The following is a 7,682-nucleotide window of genomic DNA, read 5'->3' as shown; positions in this document are numbered from 1 at the left end:
CTTCTCTACTCCAGGACCTGCTCTTTTTAAGTTGACATTTTAGAACTCATATATGAGGGGCTGGCGAGATGGCTCCGCGGGTAAGAGCACTGATTATCCTACCGAAGGTCCTGAGTTCAGATCCCAGCAACCACACGGTGGCTCACAGCCACCCGTAATGAGGGGGAAAATGCACAGTGATAAAGACACATGAATCGTTTAAGACACATTAAGGTACAAAGAGTCAAAAATGCAATATCTGAAGGGTAAGGGCTGGGTGGGGTGTATAAAATGGTTGCTGATGGCTAGGGGCTTCTTCTGGGGTGAGAAAGCCCAGCTGAGTCACATGGCTTCGAATGATTCCCCAATAAAATGGTGATTGTTTTTTCTTTTTTCTTTCAATCATCGAGACTGTGTTTGCCACAGGATGCCTGGGCAGGTGTGAGGTTGGTAAGCCATGTAGCTTCAGGGTTTACAGCTTCCTGTGTTCATGGTATTGTCACCTTGGTTTTTTGAGCAGCTTCCTGGAGGCGGTGATTTCTGTCACAAGCAAGGCCGGGAGGCTGTGACACTGTGATCGGCTTCCAGGCTGAAGCTGGTTTAAGGCAGGGACAGTGAACAGTGAGGGTCCCCTCATTTGGTTTAGCAAAAGCAGTTTGTCATTTTAAATAACCTTTTTTCCAGCTAGGAGTTCTTAGATCTAGTAGAAGAAAGGTGGGGCTGATTTTTAAAAACACAATATTCTGTGACCATTCATCTACCCTTATTGTAGCTTTCCTTCTTCCTTGCTTCATGGTGGGGGGAGGAGGGGATGGAGTGGCAACAAATGTCTCTGCTGGGCCTCCGAGTCTCACACACTAGCTCCCGGTGAAGACCTCAGCCTCAGCATACAGTCTTTATAAGAACTCCGAAAACTGAGCACAAACCAAACTCGGGTACACAGTAAGTCCTTAAGGTGGAAGACTCTTGACTCCTGAAGTTTATAAGTAAATCCTTAAGTCTGGTCTTGAGAAGCTTAGACCTGTGCAGTTGAGAATAGCTGTGAATCTCCAGCCTCCCACCTCACCCTTTTACCTCAGATTTTAAAACAAATCTGCTAACTAAAACAAAGGCTATAATTTTAGCAATCTAAAAAGTATTAAGATATTTTACATAGATGATGTAAAATTCTGGGTGACTTGCTATACACAGCTGAAACTGAAAACCAGCTTTGACTCAGCTTTAGGAAGTTATCGATCAGCCTGTGGCGGTGGTACAGAGCTCGAGACCAGCCTGATCTACAGAGCAAGTTCCAGGACAGCCAGGGCTACACGAAGAAACCTGTCTCAAGAAGAAGGAGAAAGAGGAGGAGAAAGGTGGGGGGGGGGGAGAAGGGGTGAAAGGAGGAAGAGGGGGAGGAGAAGAGGAAGAAGAAGAAGAAGGAGGAGGAGGAGAAGGAGAAGGAGGAGGAGGAGGAGGAGGAGAAGGAGAAAGAGAAGAAAGAGAAGAAGAAGAAAGAGAAGAAGAAGAAAGAGAAAAAGAAGAAAGAGAAGAAGGAGGAGGAGAAGGAGAAGGAGAAGAAGAAGAAGAAAGAAGAAGAAGAAGAAGAAGAAGAAGAAGAAGAAGAAGAAGAAGAAGAAGAAGAAGAAATGATGTAGCAGCAGTAATAGTAGTAGTCATTTATTGATCTTAGTTCTGCAAGGATGGGGGTGTCCAAGATTGAGGTGCAAGCAGATTGAATGTCAGATGAGGACCTAGTCTCATAGATGGTGCCTCCTGTTTGTCTTTGGATGGTTAGTGTCTGTTATAGAGAGACTGGTCCCAGCCATAGGACTCCATCCTTGTGGCTTCGTCACAGGTAACAACTACCTCTCAGTATACCAGGACTGGATTTCAACATATGCACCGTAGAGCTACAGCAACACCAAGACCTTCACATCAAAATAACCTGGGTAGCTACATTTGTTTTTATCTGGAATAGTTTTGTAAGACCACTGATGCTGGGCCTTCACTCAAGTCCCGGGATGAGCTGGCCAACACCCCAACATCTCGAGAGAAAACCACACCTGATGCAAACTGCAAGAGATTTTATTATCAGCTAGCTGAGGACGGAAGTCCCTCTGCCGTGCAGGGCAGGGGAGTTTGACCCCAGGGGTGACAGTAGGGGGCTTTTAACAGCTAGCTGAGGAGTTGGGAGGAGTTGGGAGGAGTTGGGAAGAGTGCTTCTCTTCCGGGTGTCCTTGGTGAAATTTACAAGGCAGGAGTGGGGAGTGAGTTCTTTCTGAATTTTTATCTCTGTGTCCTCGGCATAGGAAGGCAGGCATCTCTGGTTGTACAGTATAGAAACAAAAAGGCTTTTTGCAGGCTATAGAGAACAAAGAGCTTTTTTCTAGCTGTATTTTTAAAGATCAGGGAAAATAAGCTTGGGGAACATCCAGGGGCTGTACCTTCCAGGGAGAAACGCTCTAAGTCGGGGTCTCACAGTTTTTACTAGTTTTGTTTTTCTCTTGCATGTGTGCTTTGGCTAACTATAGTTTTTTTTGTGTGTGTGTCTTGTTTTGTTTTGTTTGTTTTTTTGTGTGTTTTTTTGTTTTATCTGCATGTATCAAAGACTCTACTCCACATGTTCACTTGTTGTGCCAAGAAAACTTCGGTTACAATTTTAAAAAGATACATTAATTCAGTCCTCATTCTGAGTACTAACTCTGTAGAATGAGTCATGCCAGGTGCTACCACACAGGGAGGAGTAGCAGCGACATAGAGAGCTGCTCCCCAGTAGCACTGGTGGGGCAGAAAGACACGGCTCCAAGGTGATCAAAGGCCTCTAAAAAGAAACGGAGTTAACTTCTGATTTCCTGAACAGGTCTGAGTACCGAGTGAATCCAGCTAGCTGAGAATTAAAAACAGAAGTAACCATTTCCCAGAAAACACTTGTCCAAGCCTACTGGGTTTAGCCCGAGGAGCTGTGGAATGAACGAAGGAGCCAGCTAGCTAGGGTTGTTTCCGCTGCAATTTATTTTGGGGTGTGTATGTGGTGGGGTGAGGTTTGCTGACAAGAGCGTGGTCCTGGGTGCCAGCAGGATCAGTGGATTCTCAATTTTGAGTTGCAATGGGGGCAGCATTAAGTAAAAGTGGCTAAGACAGACTTCATCCAAATGAGATTGCACCTGGTTTATCTTAAAGCCAGTATCAAAGGGGACAGGCACGTTCCTGGGACGGAGAGTGCCAGCGTCACTGTCCCCTAAAACTCTGCCTATGCTGCCAATGGTTTTATTTGTGGCTTGTTGGGGGAACTGTGCATGGAAAACTGACTAGGGCATTTCCATCCCCCTCCACCCCCATGGCTGCAAGGCTGACATCCATAGTGACAGAAAAATGGGGTGCTTTGAAGTTAATCCAGCCACTGGAGCAGGGGGCCCTGTGAAGAAGCACAGTGAACCTGTGGGCAACCCAGGCAACCCGGGGTTGCAGGCTAGAGCCAGCAAAGGAGGCCAGGGATGGGGAGGAGAGGGAGAGAGTTTGTGTCTTGGGCCTTCTGTAAACAGGAGGACACATTCTGCCAGGACATCTTGGTGTCCCAGAGGACACCCTGCTGGTGTTGACCGTGACCCTAACACCTTGAATACTCAGAAATTCTTTTGCCTTGCCTTTGGGGGTTCTTCCTGCCTCCACTCCCTGGCTGTGAAGTTAGCAGCTTTGCCCACATCCTATCAGCACAGCCAGAGCCTCAGCACAGCCACCCACACCATGCGGCTCCAAGGGCTCTGTGGCTGCTTGTTATTCTATGTGGGAGATCCCTGTAGAAGAATAGAGGACCTGGCAAATAACGAGCTTTTAATAGGTAGTGCTTTTTCATCAATATCACATTTAAAAAAAAAAAAAAAAACATGTTCAGTCAGGATGTGATGGTGCATGCCTCTTTTTTTTTTTTTTTTTTTCCGAGACAGGGTTTCTCTGTATAGTCCTGGCTGTCTTGGAACTCACTTTGTAGACCAGGCTGGCCTCGAACTCAGAAATCTGCCTGCCTCTGCCTCCCGAGTGCTGGAATTAAAGGTGTGCACCACCATGCCCGGCGATGCATGCCTTTTTATCTAGCTCTTAGAAGTCTCAGGCAGGAAAACCATGACTTCAAGCCAACCTGTGTTACGTGGTGAGACTATGCTACCTTAAGAGGCAAGAGAAAGAAAACAAGGTTCCAAGCACATCTACGAGGAAGACAACTGTTATCTTAATTCCCCAGACCTTAGAACTCATCTTTGAACTCCTGGATCTCTCCCTGTGAGGCCCCTGCAGGCTCCACAGGGGAGGCGCTCACGATGCCCTATCAGCAAATGCAGACAGCTTCTCAGATGGTTGGGAGCTGCATAGGCAGTGTCCCCTACCTTGGCACCAAGAATGTGACACCTAACGAACACCACCCTTTCTGTAAGCCTGGACAGAAAATGTTATTCATGAGAAAAATAGAGATTGCTGAGACCAAATACCAGCACCAGTTTGCAAGGCCTGAGCAAACTTTTAAAGGGTCTATTTGTTCTTATTTTATAAACATTTGCTTGAATGTATGCTGAGTGTGCACCACATGCATGCCTTGTGGCCAAAGAGGTCAGAAGAGGGCCTCAGCTCCCTGGAGCTGGAGTTACAGGCAGTTGTAAGCTGCCACGTGATTGCTGGGAAGTGAGCCCAAGTCCGCTTCCAGAGCCACGGGTGCTCTTGACTGATAAACCACCTCTCTAGCCCCAGAAGTCACTCTTTGATTTGATTAAACAAGCAAACATGACCATTCGAACGCTTGTTGGCTCACGTAGTCTTTTTGCTTTGGGATTTATTTACGTTATTTGTGTTTTTCTTTTGCCCCACCTTTTAAAGAAAAAAAGTCTTTTTCTCTCTTGTAGGAGTGGTCTTGTCTCTGAATAGTTCTTTTTAGTTCACTTTCACCTTTCCAGCAGGGGTTTAACCTGTCCACTGTGGCCATCTTAGACCTGGTAACTTGTGAGTGTGGGGGACTGCTTGCATAACTTTGGGTTCTAAGCTTGGCCAGCTTTCTTTACTAGGTACCAGTGATAACCTAGCCAGCTGAGACAGTCAACTGTGTTTCCAGGTATTTCCTCACGTCCCCTGGGGGACAAAACCAACTCCCATGGAGAAACACTTCTCTGGTAATGAGAGTGCTCTAGAAATTTGAACATAGTCAACTCCTGTGTGTTTCAGAGAGGTCACGTGTAATTACTCTTTTCCTCCCAAGCAACAAGAAGGCAGAGATCCTTGGATTTAAAATTTTCCCCTTCTGAGGCTAATGAGGCCTTAACCCCAGACAAAGAGCTTCAGACAGCGAAGGGATGTTGACAGTGGGAGTCCTCCCCGGGAAAGTGCGCAGCAATTTGTTATCCAGGACCAAGGGGCCAGCCCCGAAAATGTACATACAAATGCAATCATATAGACTGAGCAGGTCACATTTAGGAATACACACACACACACACACACATGTATACACAGACACATATACATATACACATGTAACAACATTTTTAAAAAGGAGAGACCATGAACTTGAAGGAGTGCAAGATGAGGAATACAGGGAGGTCCAGAGAGATGAAAGGGAAGGGCAAAATGTTGTGATTATATTATATTCTCAAAAATGAAAGAAAAATGAAATGATATAATTAAGCAAAAAGTTCTTTTCTTTCATTTTAGTTACTTTAAATAACTACAGTTGTTCAAAGTTAAAAAAAAAAAAACCAAACTGTATTTTTTAGATGGGTGTCATGTAGCCCAGGCTGGCCTCAAGTCCACTATGTAGCTCAGGTTGACCTTAGCTCCTATCAGTTTTCCAACTGTCTCTTGGGTGGGGTAAAGTATGGTCCACCATGCCTGGATTTTATCTTTAGTTGCAAAGCTGTCTCTATTTGTTGTGTAAAACATAAACATTTAAAATGTGTATGCATTATGAGATGACTAACTTAATTAACATAGGTATTATTCTATAGATAAGATTTAATGTTGCTATAATGTAAAATTTGTTCTCTTAGTGGCTTGCAAACAGTTTCATATTCATATTCTTGATCATGGGAATCAAGAGGACCCTGCTCCAATGCTATACTATAGAGGGCTTGTTTGAACTGTTGCTGTTTGATATAATGAACCAATATTTGTTTTGATTGGCCAGTGTACTTCCCAGGCTTTTCCTGTATTCGAAAATAGCACCCCTTCCCTCTGAGGTCAGTTTCCTTCTTCCTAAAATAATGCCAAAGATCTTTAATAAAGGTCCTTTGAAATCAAAGCCTCTCGCTTTTGTTTGTCTGAGTCTTCATTGTATTTCTTTTCCTGGCATTTTTGCAGTAATTTTCCTGAAAAAAAAAAAAAACACGCAGTAGCGTAAACAAGGCCAGGTGGACTGGGTTTGAATGCATTCAGGAGGAATTCCACCCCTCCAGGCCTCTCTGTAAGGTTGTGTTTCCCTTCAAGAAAGTCTGCCATCTCTGTTCTCCATATCCAGCAGGTTCACTCTCACGTGATCTCTCCATTTTTGCATCTTGAACAGATTGGGGTTTGAGATTTCTAACTTGTATCTATTGGCCATTTAGACACTGGCACTTTGCCTTTGCTGGATAGTTTGTCTGCTCTTCTCCGACTCTGGCTAGCCTCATGACAGAGCTCCTCTCTCCTTCCTTGTCTCGCATTGCAACTGTCTTTCTGTTCTCCTCCCTGCTCTGGAAAATCATTAGTCTTAATAGCAAGATGCTCTGCATACAGACAACACACTTTTGCCTAGAATATCCTAAATATTCTACTCTAAAGCTATTTAGTTAGACAACATTCTTAAGATATGATTTTAGGATAACTGTATTTCTGCAAAGATACAGTTTATGAAATGCTAGTCTCTTATACTGTGAAATATTTTTTAGGTGAGCGTCACATCAGGAGAGATGGCGCAGAGCAGTAGTTTGCTCTCTGGAATGTGGTGGGCCTCCACTGATCCATTGGAGGTGGTATGAGAAGAAAACAACAGACAAACAAACACACAGACAAACAAACAAACTGAGGTCTTCCTACCCCAAACTGCCTTTGAACTTGAAAGGAGACAACATCTTCCCTGGGTTGACAGCCTGGTGCTCTGTAGTGAGAATTTTGGTTTCTTTAAAAACAAAGAAATGTGATGGAAATATGTTTTTGTCCCAGGTATGGGATGTGGGGTTGCTTCCGGATGTTCACAGCAGCAGACTATGATTTACCTCGTGCTCTGGCAGGGTCATTTTGCCAGTTGCAAATAGTTTTTTGCAAGTATATGACATTTGGAATTATGGGGACTATTGAGAGAGTATATAAATGCAAGGGTCCTGATCCTGAGAGGGGTGTGGGTGCTGCTGCTGCTCTTCCCGCTGCTGTCTGCTGGATTCTGTCTGCTGTGTCTGCTGTCTGCTTTCTGCTGTCTGCTGTCTGCTATCTGCTGTCTACCTGCTGGATTCTGTCTGTTCTCTGCTGTCTGCTATCTGCTGGATTCTGTCTGTTGTCTGCTGTCTGCTGTCTGCTGTCTGCTGTCTACCTGCTGGATTCTGTCTGTTCTCTGCTGTCTGCTATCTGCTGGATTCTGTCTGCTGTCTGCTGTCTGCTGTCTGCTGTCTGCTGTCTGCTGTCTGCTGTCTGCTGTCTGCTGTCTGCTGTCTGCTGTCTGCTGGATTCTGGTTGCTGGTTGCTGGTTACTGGTTACTGGTTACTGGTTACTGGTT

Source organism: Mus musculus, chromosome 16 (genome assembly GCF_000001635.26).
Source record: "Mus musculus strain C57BL/6J chromosome 16, GRCm38.p6 C57BL/6J".
Classification (NCBI taxonomy): domain Eukaryota; kingdom Metazoa; phylum Chordata; class Mammalia; order Rodentia; family Muridae; genus Mus; species Mus musculus.
This window is presented reverse-complemented; position numbering follows the sequence as displayed.